At 48.5% G+C, this 13,856-nt stretch overlaps 1 long non-coding RNA gene across 1 annotated transcript in view; it reads right to left on the bottom strand.

Annotated features, from left to right (window-relative positions):
• Positions 1-7,294: 7,294 nt before the first annotated feature.
• The window catches only part of LOC103270379, a 72,995-nt gene continuing 66,433 nt past the window's right edge, over positions 7,295-13,856 (bottom strand). Inside the window, exon 2 of the long non-coding RNA XR_504961.1 lies at positions 7,295-8,056. This is a non-coding gene — a long non-coding RNA (uncharacterized LOC103270379). The remainder of the gene's footprint in view (positions 8,057-13,856) is intronic.

Genomic DNA, 13,856 nt, shown 5'->3' on the forward strand with positions numbered 1-13,856 from the left:
ACTGCACTCCAGTCTGGGTGACAGAGTGAGACTCCAACTCAAAAAAAAAAAAGAAAGCTCTCCAAATAGGAGGGAGATGATGAAAAATATGAATTAATCAAAGGAATAAAAAATACTAGAAATGTTAACTGTGTAATTAAAATATAAATACTTTTCTTATTAGTTAAACATATGTATAAAGTAATTGAATAGTCAAAGCAAAAATAATAACAATGCATTGTGGAATCTATAATTCATATAGGATAATATACCTGATAACAACAGAATAATGACCAGGAGGAGAGAAATGGAAGTATACTATTTTAAAGTACTTACAATATACAATAAGTGATGCAATGTCAATTGAAATAGATGGTGCTAAGTTAAAGAAGTAAACTGTAAACCTTAAAGCAACCACTAAAATAACACAATAAAGAGATAAAGTTAATAAGCCAACAAAAAATGTAAAGTAGAATCAGAATAATATTCATTATCCTAAAAGAAAGAAGAACAACATCAAAAGGGAACTAAAGAACAGGTAGGAAAAGAAGAAAACAGATATACGAAAGGCTGTAACCTAAACCTATAAGTCATCACATCAAATGTAAAATGCCTAAAACCTCAAATAAAGTCAGAGGCTGTCATATTCTAAGCAATCACAACTCAAATATATGTTGCATACAAACTCACTTTTAGTATCAGGATACAAGTTGACTAAAATTAAAAAACTAGAAAAGTATATGTACTGTGAGCCCTCATCTAAAGAAAGCTGGAGTGACTGTATTAATAAGACGGAATGGATTTCTGAACAAAGAATACCTCTAGGAATAAAGAAGGTCATTTTATAATGATAAAAGGGTCAACTCAGAGAGAAGATATGAAGATTTTAAAAGTAATGACAGAACTTCCAAATACATGCAGCAAAAATGAAACAATTATATGGAGAAATAGATACATCCATCATTACAATTGAGGATTTAAACACCTCTCTCTCAATAATTGATAAGACAAAGAGATACCGCACTTTGGGAGGTGGAGGCAAGAGTATTTCCTGAGTTCAGAGGTTTGAGACCAGCATGGGCAACTTGGTGGGACCTCATCTCTACAATAAACCAAAAAATTAGCCAGGCATGGTGGTCTGTGCCTGTAGTTCCAACCACTTGGAAGGCCGAGGTAGAAGGATCAACCAGGAAGTTGAGACTGCGGTAGCCATCAGAGTGCCACTGCACTCCAGCCTGGACGACAGAGTGAGACTTCCATTCAAAAAACAAACAAACAAGGAGATAGAATATCAGAAAGGATGTAGAAGACTTGAACAACACAATCAACCAACTTGACTTGATTGACATTTATGAATACTTCACCCAACAACAGAAAATTAGAATTCTCAAATAGTTCACACATGAAATATTCACCTTAGTAGACAATATTCTGGCTCATAAAAGAAGCCTCAATAAACTCAAAAGTATTTAAGACACAATGCTTTTTTTTTTTTTTGACAACAATGGAAATAAATTCGAAATTAATAACAGATCGCTGGAAACTCAATATATTGAAAACAAACAGCACATTCTTATTACCCATAAGTCAAAGAAGAACTGAAAAGAAAAATTAAAAAGTATTTTGAGCTAAGTAGAAATGAAAACACAACATACCAAAGTTTGTAAAATGCCACTAAGGCAGATGAGGGAAATTTATCGCACTAAATACTAAATACTAAATTATGAAAAGAAGAAACCAGTGTTCTTAGCTTCCAACTAAAAACCAGTTAAATGGAGAAAAATTTAAAGCTAAAGTAAGCAGAATAAAATAATAAAGATCAATTAAATAGAAATCAATTGAGTAGAAAATACTGTAGAAAAAAACCAATAAAATCAAAAGTTGGCTCATTCAGAAGATCAATAAAATTGATAAACCTGTAGACTGACTCCCTCTGCAGAGGACAAATTATCTGCTCAGGAAATAAACAAAAGAAAATAAATGACTAATACCAGGAATGTGAGAGTTACACCACCATAGATTCTTGGATATTAAGGACAAGGGAATACCATGCCAATATGTTTGATGACTTAGACGAAATGGACGCATTCCTTGAAAAACAAAATCTACTAAAGCTTGTTCAGAAAGAAATAGGTATCTCAAAGCCCTATCTCTATTAGGCGAATTGAATTTGCAATTTAAACCCTCTTGCAAAGAAAGCTAGAAATCCAGATGGCTTCATTGGCAAATCCAACCAAACATTTAAGGAATAAATAATAACAATTCCAACTGACTTTTCCAAAAAGCTGAAGAAGATACCTCCCATTTCCACCTGGTTCTATAAAGCTAGCATTATCCTGATCCCAAAACTAGGTAAAGACATTACAAAAAAGAGAAAACTATCTTTATAAACATAGATGCAAAAATCCTTAAGAAAATGTTAACAAATCCAACGTTGTAAAAAAGGGATAATCCATCATGACCAAGTGGGTTTATCCCAGGACTATAAAGTTGATTTAACACTCAACAACCAATCAATATAATTGACCATATTCACAGAAGAATAAAGAATACCCAAATAATAATTTCCTACAAGAAAAAAAGCATTTGACAAAATCCAACATCCATTCCTCATACAAACTTTCTATAAACTAAAAATAGAAGGAAATCTGATGAAGAGCTTTTATGAAAAATCTACTACTATCATCATATGTGATGGTGAAAGACTGAATTCTCTACCCCTAGGATCAGGAACAAGATAAGGATTTCCGCTGTCACCATTTCTATTAAAGACTGTACTGGAGAAAAAGTACAACAAGGTTTGGGAGAGGGGAAAAGCACACAGATTGAAAATGGTAAAATAGTCTCCATTTGCAGAGGACATAATTATCTATGTAGAAAATCCCACGGAATCTACGAGAGAGACTAGAATTAATAGATGAGTTTAGCACGGTGACAGTGTACAGAATCAATGCACAGAAATCAATCATATGTGTATAAACTGGCAACAAACAATTACCAACTAAAATTTTTAAAAGAGTATTATAACATCTCCATACGAATATGAAATACTTAGGGATATATCTAACAAGAGATGTGCAAGACTTGGACAATGAAAACTGCAACATATTATTAAGAGAAATCAAATAAATTTAATTAATTCACTAATTAAATAGGGAGCTATATTGTGTTCATGAATTGGAAGACAAAACATTATTAAGCTGTAAATTCTCCCCAAATGGATTCCGATTCAATGCAATTCCCTTTAAAAATCCCAGCAGAGTTCTTTTTTTGTACAAATTGACAGACTCATTATAAAACTCATATAGAGAGGCAAAGGACCAAGGATAACCAAAAACAATTTTAAAAGAGAAAAAAGTTAGAGAAGTTACACTACCTGGTTTTGTTAAGGTTTATAAAATGCCTTAATAAGCTATTAAGTGAAGATGTAAACTATCAAAGCTTAGGTTTCCAGGGAGAGATTTAAAATAAATTATATTTAGATCCAGTGTGTATGTGGTTCCTACCCACATGCTTCCCTAGAAACCCACATCAGTCTTATTCCAAGGCTGCTCACTGTTGGGCGGGATATGGCCCGTCCAAAGGTTGCTGTAAAACCCAGTTGCTGTGCAGTGGTTTCATGTGAACTTGTCAGGTTCAGATTGTTCACAATACTATTTTTTTCTTAAAGCAAAGAAAAAAAAATCAAACTTTAGAGCTATGGAGGGGATAGTCATGCTGGATGATGAAAAAGGACCATTAAGTACCTTATCTGAAACCAGAGTAGGGTTTTAACTTTAGAATGCTCAGTGGTTTTCGCTATCTGATTTTAAGACTTTATGGCAATCTACAGCAATCAAGACAGTGTAGCATTGGCATAAAGATAGACAAATAGATCAATAAAACAGAATAGACAGTCCAGAAATAGACTCATACATGCATGGACAATTGATTTTCAACAAATGTGCAGAATCAATTTAGTTGGGAAAGGATAGTTGTCTTAGTCATTCAGGCTTCTATTTTAAAAAATACCATAGGCCGGGTTCGGTGGCTCAGCCTGTAATCCCAGCACTTTGGGAGGCCGAGGCGAGTGGATTGCCTGAACCCGTGGGTTCGAGACCCGCCTGGGCAACTTGGTGAGACCTCGTCTCTACAATACATCAAAAATTAGCTGGGCGTGGTAGCGTGCGCCTATAGTTCTGGTCACTTGGAAGGCTGAGGTGGAAGGATCACCGGAGCCCAGCAGGTCGAGGCTGCGGTGGCCAGGAGCATGCCACTGCACTCCAGTCTGGGCGACAGAGTGAAACTCCAACTCTAAGAAAAATAAAAATACCATAACCTGGGTAGCACATAAACAGCAGAAATGTATCTCTCACAGTTCTTGAGCTGGGAAGTTCAAGAACAGGTTGCCAGCAGATTCAGTGTCTGGTGAGGGCAGGCTTTCTGGCTCCTAGATGACACCTTCTTGCGATGTCCTGTGGTGGAAGAGGCAAAGGTGCTCCTTTGGGCCTAATTTATAAGGGCACTAATCTCATTCATAATGGTTCACCTCTCATGACTTAATCATCTCAGAAAAGGCCCCACCTACTAATACCGTCACCTTGGTTAGAATTTCAACATAGAAATTTGAGGAGGATACAAATTTTCAAACCACAACAATAGTTTCTCAACAACTGGTGTTGGAACAATTGGTGAAATTACCACTGGCTGAGGCATTCTACGCAAAGCATTTATCAGCAGTTCTGTGTCCACTTAGGAGGAAAACTTGGGGTTTTACCTGGGAAACCAAGTCTGATCGGTTGGCAGTGGCTGCCCAAGGTCCTTAGTGTAGAAGAATTCTGAAGATGTATCTAGGCTCTGCAGGAAAGAGCATGACAACCCACAAGCAGAATCTGCTAGAGGCTGGGAGCAGAAGGGTCATGAGGTGACAGTATAATGATGAGTCATGCCAATTAGAAGAGATACTCTAAGATCTTAAAGAAGGGACTCGCCTCTCTAAGTGAACTGTCCAGTTCAATATTTTGCATAATAACTTTCAAGAAGACACACTAATGAAACCCACACATGACACAAAACTGGGAGCAGGAAGCAGTATTACATCTGCTAAACAGGGTGACAAAACGGTGCTGGACACCAATCCCCACCCCTTCATCATTTAGATCCACCACTGGGGCCATCACTATTTGACATTCCCCCAGAGATAAGGTACTGTTTTAATTTACTAATATTGGGAGTCGCAGCTTTACTCCATGGCTCAGGGAACTAAAATGGGGAGGTTGTCAGTTATTAAGTGTATCTATTCTATGTTTAATAGGTTTTGTTACTACTTAGGTATAACAAAGCCAACAGACCAGGAAATGACTGTCACTCAAAGGAGAGCTTGTTACTCACAGGTCCTAGAAGAAGGGCGCACAAGCAGAAGCCCTAGGGCTGGGCAGGAGGCAGAGTTGGAAGAGGTGCCACTGACGAGAGCCTTTGTTATGGTTTGCATGGGAAGGAGTGGGCGAGGCAGGGGCCAGGATCAGGGCTAACTACTGGGCATGGCTTCAAGGGGCTCTGGGACTGTTCCTCGTTCTCAGGTACTTGGCCCTTGGGTGATTAGGGCAGGCGAACAGTGGCCTGGAGTGTGCGAGCCCCATTAAGGAGGCGGTTGGGGTGTGGGCTCTGGATTGGTTGTTGCGTATTTGAAGAAGTGCACCCTCAGGAGAAGAACTCCCCTTGAAGAAAAGAGGACATGAGGAGGGGCCAGGAGGCCAGGGACGGTGACTCAGGTACATGCACATAGGATGGATGTTAAAGGATCAAGCTACAGAAGCTAGAATCATGGCTAATACCATCACGCATTCTGGGGTGGGGAATAATTTCAGGTTTGTATTCAGACCCACGGGTCCTCTGAGAGACCGACTTGGAGCAAGACCCCGCCTGGCACCTGGTCTTCATAAACCCTACTCTGCTGGTGGACCTTGGCGGTGTGTCAGGTCTTCAAGGATTGTTGGTTTAGAACCAGCACGTAATAACTCCTGGAAACCTGGCTTATTTCCATCCCCCCTGCGCAGAGCCACCTGGGAACAAGACTCCGGATCCTTCGGGGGAAGGCTTAGAGCAAGAGTCAAGGAGTGCACCCCTTGAAACGCTTAAGGTCCTTCCTCAAAAGGCCTGGCCTCCTTGTCAGTTTTCACCGTGTCCTGCTTTGCCTATAGAAGTTGGTCTAAGCTTTGCCCCACACTCTTGATGCAAAAAATTAAAAAATTAGCCAGGTGTGATGGCATGTGTCTGTAGTCCCAGCTGCTCAGAGAGTGGGGCAAGAGGGTTGCTGGAACCCAGAAGGAGTTCGAGGCTGCAGTGAGCTGTGATCGCACCACAGCACTATAGACTGGGTGGCAGAGTGAGAGCCCCATCTCCAAAGAAAAATTTCTTCAACAAAAAACCTTTTCTTCAGGCAACCAAAGCAAGCACAGTGAGAATGCTGACAGTCATGATGTCTATTCCCACTAGCGTGTTCTTGACATGCTGCCTCCTTTCGATCCTTGGATCCTTTGAAGGATCAGTTGGTTCTCCAGTCTCACCACTTCCCCCACCGAAGAAGCGAAAACAGTCCCAGATGCAGCTCCATAGCCCCCAGACACAGCTCGCCAACTTTCCTGTTCACCATCGCCTCGTCCCGTGTCAGCCCTGAGACTGTCTCATTTAGTCATTTGTGCACGTGGGTTTTGCTGACAACTCCAGTCCCTTGTCTGGAATATAAAGGTTCCTAAGGGAGGGATGGGAGGCATCTGTTCTCTCTAGCTAGAATAATCTGTGATGTGACCCACGTGATAGGCACCACTGGGAGAACGATGACTCGTATAGCTGTAAGGAGTTAGAGGTTGCCAAAAACTTTCTTTACTTTCTTTTTTTTGAGTTGGAGTCTCACTCTGTTGCCCAGACTGGAGGGCAGTGGCACGCTCCCGGCCACTGCAGCCTCGACCTGCTGGGCTCCGGCGATCCTTCCATCTCAGCCTTCCAGGTAGCCAGAACTACAGGCACGCACCATCACACCTGGCTAATTTTTTTTTTTAATTGTAGAGATGAGGTCTCGCCAAGTTGCCTGGGTAGGTCTCGAGCCCGTGGGCTCAGGCAATCCATTTGCCTCGGCCTCCCAAAGTGCTGGGATGACAGGCTGAGCCACCGAGCCTGGCCAGCCAAAAACTTTCAATCCTAAGGATTCCCATGGGGAGCAACTGACTAAGAGGCTTTCTCCCTCCCAGGCTCTGTGAGCGCTCTTGAACTCATCTTGGGGCACTTAGAAATATCCTACCTAAACAAGGGCATGGCAAAAGAAACATCAGGCAGTTTGTATTATTGAACTGCAGGTTTTTATTGGAACATACATTTCTCATAGCTGTAAGCAAAGCGTTAGGATTCACCAAGCTGACTCACATCTTTTCTCTGGACCAAGAGGGCCAAAAAGGGAAAGAAAGCCCCTTGCACATGTCTTGGTTCCGTGCAGCAAAGCATTTCGGTGAATGATTCGTTGAGGCTATGATTGTTTGCAAGTTCTAAGGCACTAGCAGGCAGGAGGTACAGACCAGGGATTTCCAAACTCCCCCTGTCCTGTCCGACAACCTCCCAGCTCATTCTGCAACTTCTAGGAGAGGTGCCCGACCAAGAAGGGGGGCAGGGCCCATTCGTTATCTTCACCCAGCCCCATGTGATCCAGAGGACCCCACTGCTCTCTGCTCTACTCCCACCGTAATTGGTGAGAAGGCAAATGACACCTTGTCAACTGGCCACTGCACCTCCTGTAAATGACACTTCCATAAACCAGGTTTTTATAAACACCCTCGCACCTTGTGCATTTCAGAAAGCCACGGGTTGAGAATCACAAAAGGACTGCCCTATTTGCTGAAAGCGTTTTTGCAGGAACCTCAAAGGCCTACCATGTGGGGGGAAACTATTTTTTAATACCCATGGGACAGGACACTCCAGTGCCCCCGAGGCCGCAGTAGCCATCGGGGTTCTTGCTCAGGTACTGCTGGTGGTAGTCTTCCGCATAGTAGAAAGTCTGTCCCTCCCGGATGTCGGTGGTGATCGGGCCGAAGCCATGCCTGGACAGGACCTGCGGGGAGAAAAAAGCAGTGTCAGGCCCTTCTGGGAGGAAGAGGCTTGGGGGAGGTGGGCTGGAGGGGGCACACACGTGGCTCGGGACATGCAGTGGGGCCTTTCAGGCCAGCGGCTGATTCTGGGTGGGCATTTAGCTTGCTGTGCCTCAGGAGACTGAATGTTAAAATCAGATTTATATCAGATTTTTTTTGAGTGAGGATCTCACTCTGTTGCCCAGTAGCAGATCATGCAGTGACATGATCTCAGCTCACCACAGCCTTGACCTCTTCGATTCTCCTGCCTCAGTCTCCTGAGAAGCTGAGACTACAGACATGCACCACCATACCTGGCTAATTTTTTAAATAACAGAAGCAAGGTCTCACTGTGTTGCCTAGGCTGGTCTCAAACTCCTGGACCCAAGCAATCTTCCTGCCAAGGCCTCTCAAAATGCTGAGATTACAGGCATGAGCAACTATGTCTGGCCCAGATTTTTTTTTTAACTCTGTGACTTACCTCCCTACACCTCTGCTTTCCCAGTTGTATGGTTTGGACTCTGGGTCTGTTTGAAACCAGCCCCCAAATTCTCCCAGGAAAAGAGTGGGTGAGTGTGGTTCCCTCGCTGTCCTGAGGAAGAATGGGCACCCCTGGGAGAACTCGACAGGGCTTTGGTGGGAAGGAATGAAAGGAACGGGGCATCAGCTCAGGAACAGACCCTGGCCCGCTCGTGCTGGATAGAGGGTCCCCCAGCTCACTATGGCTCTAGAGAGCAGGGCCCTGCCGGGACGTCTTGGCAGGTAGGGGGTCACTGGGGTCTGCACTCTCAACTCCAGTCCAGGGAGCCTGGGAGTCAGGTCAGGGGAGGACGTGGCCTGAGGGTCCGTGTCAGCCCATCACCACCCTCCGCGCCCTAGTTTATGTCCCGGTGGCATCTGCTGCCAGGGAAAGACAGGTGTAAACACGAGTTGGGAGAGGAGAGCAGAGCTATTTGGGGCAGGAGACAGATTAAGAAGCAGACATTGCTCCCCGTGGATTTTAGCCCGCTTCTTTTCCCTTTAGGATTTCAGCTGTGCCCTCATTCCTTCTTGTTGCAGGCTGCTTGGAGCATCTGAGCATAAGGCCACGGAATCTCAACTTCAACTGCAGCTGCAAAGCAGACTTGGGACCTGAGTTTTCATGAGGGAACTTACAAGACTCTGACTGTCCACTGGTCCATTTGGGATGAAGTTCCCACATCGGCCAAGCACACGGAATCCTGTATTAATATTCAGCATCATTCACGGGTTCAGGTTTTTCACGAGAAATGTCACCTATTTCCCGGTCTCTGTTCAGCCCTCTGAGCCAGCACGAGGCAGGCTGACAATCCTAAAAGCAGGTCCGGAACGATAAGGAACAGGGGCCCTCGCCAAGGCAGGAGGATTGGACCAGACAGCTCAGAGGCAGCCAGTTTTCTCGCGGGGGTTAGAGACGAGAAAGAGGAGCCCTTCTAACGTCGATTGTGACAATTTTTTTGCAAAGCAGCAATTATTGAGGGCCTACCATATGCCACGCTCCGTGCAGACTTCACACGTGTTAATTTTAGCCTCACAACAGTCACGAGAAGGAAGTCCTATTATTATCACCACCCGCATGTAAAAGTGTGTGTCAGATATTGTGCCTGGGTCCCTGACAGTCTCAGCTCGCCCTGGTGCACATGGGCGGGAAGCTTGGAGACTACGTTTCCCAGACTCTCTTGCCAACGACGCTCCACGTTAGATTCCACCAATGAGAGAAACTCACACGCAATCTGGCAGGCTAAAGAAAAGGAGAAGCTATTCCCTGCAAGGCGTAGCTTGGAGGATGGGTACAGGTCTCCGCGGGGAGCAGACCCAAGACCCAAGACCCAAGATGCCCACTCGGCCCGGCCATCTCCTGAGAGTCGGTCACCCCTGTGCTGTCGGCAAGGAATGTCATGGGCGATGATTTCTGGCAGTTTCTGCAACTCCTTGGTATTCTGAAATCTCGTGTCTTTTCCCTGACCTTCACCCCCACAGCCCTGCTAACGGTCCTTTAAACACCAAAGTCCCTTTGGAGAATCCATGCGGCTTGAAACACCTTGAACGCCTTCTGTTTCGGTGACCGAGTCCCGGCTCACCGAGCACTGGGTTCCAGGTTGTCTTCAGGAAACACAGCCCCCATAAGGACGGGGATGTGGGGCTGGTTGACTGGCAAGGCTAGGTTGAGAGTGAGAAGTGACCTCACCGGGGGTGGAGGACGTGCCCACGGTGTGCAGTGGCAACGCGGTTACTTAAGCGGTCACGAGCATTTGCCAGTGAAGACGCGTCTGCTGGAGGAAGGCTCTGGGAGGCCAGGTGGCTGTGAGAACGAAATATGCTGGTCCAAGCGCTCTGGGGTATTTGCAGAAAAGAAAAGCCAAGCTGAGGACTTGCCGTTCCCGGCCCAAGGCAAGTTAAGACAACAAGAGGACATCGATGACTAACTTCAAACAATCTCTCACCTCTTGCAGCTGTACCCAAAGACCGCATTGAAAGAGTCTGATACCACGGGCTACAGATTTGTAACGCAAGTGAAATTCACACCCTCACTTGGTCCAAAGCCCAGAACGATCACGCGCACAGGTTTGGTCACCCTCAGAGGGCTCCCTCACTCCCGCTGCTGACTCAACTCCTGAGAGGTGCTCACCTCCGGCCCTCCGGACACACACCTCTGGCCTACTTTCTGAGCCGACTCCTGCTTTGACCTCAGACGTCCCCTGCCTGTTTTCGAGACCCGCCCCTTCCCTGCCTCCTGGCTCCCCAGAGCCAGGACCAGCTCCTGGTCGGCCCGCGTCTCACTCCCAGCCTCCTCCGGGCTGTGTCCTCATCGAGGGTGGGCAGCACCGTGACCACCTCCGCCCCTTGGCAGATGGCTCTCCACCCACGAACGAGAATGGCCTTCCAGGGTGCGGGAGCTCGCCACTGCTCCCGCTGGAGGCTTCCCTAAGCAAGGCGTGGAGGGAAGGGGTCCCCACAGGAAGGCTCCTCCCTTCTCCCCCCGGCCCCCGCAGCTGTCCCTGCAGGGGCCCAGGGGCCACTCCAGGGGCAGCAGCGTTTCGGGGAGCCCTGGAAGGCAGTTCTGACAGTGGGGCCCAGGCGGTACCAGGCTCTGCCACGAGGTGGCAGACACTTCACTCAGAACAGCCGTGCAACCCACAGCGACCAGCTTGGCGTGGCTCTCCTGCAGCGCGCCTGGGGCCGGGACCTCCGGGCCGGGCCTCGCCAGGAGGCAGACAAAGGCCGCGGCCACGCGCTTGCGGTTTGCACGGTGCTGTTCTTCAGACCTGGCTGTCGCTCTGCCCCCAAAGCTGGGGGACAGGAGGACAAAGCATGCGGGAGAAACTGGGCGTGGCAGAAGGGGGGAAGAAAGGCCTCGGCGAGACTTGCCGGCCCCTCTCCCCACAGACCCGCCTGCGAGCCACTCCGCCCAGGCACCTCCCGGCTTTGGCGGGGACCCCCCTTGGCCCCTTCTATCTGGTCATCTGGGTCCTGTCTTGCGGGCGTGGCTTTGCGGTTGTCCTTTTGTGGCTCTCTCGCCCACCCTTCCCCTGCACGGGCCCCTCTCTGCGCCGGGCACAAGCCGGAGGGTTACGTCAAACACTCGGCCTGTCATCCCGCGCTTTGGGAGGCTGAGGTGAGTGAACTGCCTGAGCCCGCGGGTTCGAGACCCGCCCGGGCAACTTGGCGAGACCTCATCTCTACAATAAAATAAAAAAATCAGCCGGGCGTGGTAGCGCGCGCCTGTAATTCCAGCTACTTGGAAGGCGGAGGCGGAAGGGTCGCCGGAGCCTGGCAGGTCGAAGGCTGCGGTGGCCGGGAGCGTGTCACTGCACTCCAGGCTGGACAACAGTGTGAGACTCCAACTCAAAACAGAAAGAGTAAAACACGACCTCTCCCTCTGGGGCTCCGCGGGCTCGGAGACCTCCAAAGAGGGACCCTTGGCCTGGTGGTTCCCCATGGAGTCTGGGGGCGCGTGTGCGAGTCACGCCGCCGCCCTAAACCCGGGACAGGCAACCTCGGCTGGCCCCCCGGTGGGACACACCAGGTCCTTTTTGTTGGCTCCACTCCAGCTTCTTCGCCGGTCTCCCTCACCACGGCCAAACTCTCCAGCCCCTCCCTTCCTCTCTGAGCGCTATTTTCTTCGGTTGCACTGACCTTTATCTATTTCCGGAACACTCCATTCTCCTGTACTGGACCTCCATGGAATGAAAGTCCTTCCCTCTCATCCCTGTTGCGTGAACTCCTGCCTACCGCTCAGGACCCAGCCAGATGTCACCACCTGCATCAAACCTTCCCTGGTTCTCTAAGGCGGATGTGACTCTATCTTCTGGGCTCCGGCGGCTTCACAAAACCCGGTTGCGCTTATGACACTGCGTCAGACAATCTGTTATTTCCCTAAGGCTCTTCTGCTCCCCTGGGTGGCCGTGTTTCTCTCTCTCATTTCAGTGCTTTGCATACTCTATGTGGAATGAATGAATAAACACAAAAAGATGAGCCTGGGGGATCTCTTAGAGATTCTTCCGATCTTTGGGGTTTCTACCCAGGCCCCTGTGCTGCCTCAAGCCAACGCGTCTCCTTTGAGATCGGGGAGGAACAGCAAGAGGGACCTAGGGCACCGGAGAGTGGACCAGGTCACTTTCCTACCCAGAGCCCATGCCCATTCCGGGGGTGTGTTCAGTCTTTAGACCCTGGCATTGCAGTGGCTTGTCGTGCAAGGAAAACCAGCTGTCCTCCATGGAAGGAAGGCCTCCACACCACCCACCGCTCCTGAAATGTCCACTCTGCTGCAGGCTGAGTGGGTGGTGGGGAAGAGGGAGGAGCAGGAGGGGTGTGAGAAAAAAGAAGCTTCCTCTGGGTTACCGACGATCCCTCTGGGCCCCTCCACGTCCGCTGGCCAAGTTGGCTCTGTGACCAAGCGTGTCCGTGCTGGTGGGGTGCACCGTGGTCTTCTGAGCCCTCACGCCGCAACGTCACACACGGGGTATCCCAATCAGTGACAGGCGGGTGAGGGCGGCTTAAGTCGCCCGTTACTGACAATGGCTGATGTATCAAGGCTTGCGAGTAATCGACTTTCCTGAGTGCATGAGAGCAGAGGGAAGGCTTCGGATCCTGGTCTCAGCATGGCTCGCTCTCCTTTGCCCGTGGGATCAGGAGGGAGGGGACTGTCAGGAGAGCTAGGAAAGGGACAAGGGTCAAGGCCACAGTCGTGGGCAGCCCGGAGGCTGCCCCCTCTCCTGCAGGCCACAGAAAGAACCCAGGCGGATGACAGACCACATGTGACTACAGCAATGACCCCTCAGGTTGCCTACGGTTCTTTGGTGTCTTAGAATAATGAGGCCGCCCCCGTGAGCGCGGGTTGCCCCTGGGACAACCGTGCCAGATGCAAAGCCGGAAGCAGCTCTGGCCTCACGACCGAGATGTCCTCGCGGGACAAATCCCTGAGAGACCCTCAGGTGCGTGGGCCCCACCTCCAGCACCAGGCGACGTTGCGCTCACGCCTGCAGAGCCACCTTCTGGGTAGGGAACGAGTTCAGGCCAGGGCGCCCTGGCCTGGTTAGAGGAACTGCCCAGTTTGGCTCAGACCCCTCTAGTGGCTGCCTGGAGAGCGATGTTCTTGCGGTCATCCCACAGCCCGGCCCGTCCAGGGAGCTCCTGCCCAGCTCCTCTCTCCAGGATGCGGGACCACACCCCTTTTCTCAGTGACATCTCTCTCCAGAACCAGCTCCAGGGAAGGAATGGCCTGTCCGTGTCCCTTCCCCTGCTGACTTTTTTTTTTTTTTTTTT

The sequence above is a fragment of the Carlito syrichta genome, unplaced genomic scaffold, assembly GCF_000164805.1.
Source record: "Carlito syrichta isolate Samal-C Ts95f unplaced genomic scaffold, Tarsius_syrichta-2.0.1 Scaffold309820, whole genome shotgun sequence".
Lineage (NCBI taxonomy): Eukaryota > Metazoa > Chordata > Mammalia > Primates > Tarsiidae > Carlito > Carlito syrichta.